Source organism: Morone saxatilis, unplaced genomic scaffold (assembly GCF_004916995.1).
Source record: "Morone saxatilis isolate NCDOM2014 unplaced genomic scaffold, NCSU_SB_2.0 Contig11, whole genome shotgun sequence".
Classification (NCBI taxonomy): Eukaryota; Metazoa; Chordata; class Actinopteri; family Moronidae; genus Morone; species Morone saxatilis.
In genome coordinates, this window is record NW_023339663.1 from 15,578,230 (window position 1) to 15,578,463 (window position 234).

Genomic DNA, 234 nt, shown 5'->3' on the forward strand with positions numbered 1-234 from the left:
TGTTTCTCCTCTAACTCTCAGCAAGGAACAAAATAAGTGTATCCCCTAAAATATCCGTTTTATTTCTTTGTACAAACACAGAAATGGATCAAGACTTTGCAGCAGTGTTGGTTATCATCAGTTTATTTTAACCTGTAATACTTGTTGCATGATTAACCTTACGTGTGTTTTCTAAGCGTGTTATTTGTGTGTGTGCCTCTCCTGTGTGTTATCATCAAATCAAATCAAATCAAG

At 35.0% G+C, this 234-nt stretch overlaps 1 protein-coding gene across 5 annotated transcripts in view; it reads left to right on the forward strand.

Annotated features, from left to right (window-relative positions):
• ccpg1 (cell cycle progression 1) overlaps positions 1–234 on the forward strand; it is a 7,368-nt gene that overhangs the window by 3,401 nt on the left and 3,733 nt on the right. The gene's annotated exons all lie outside the window — the stretch shown is intronic.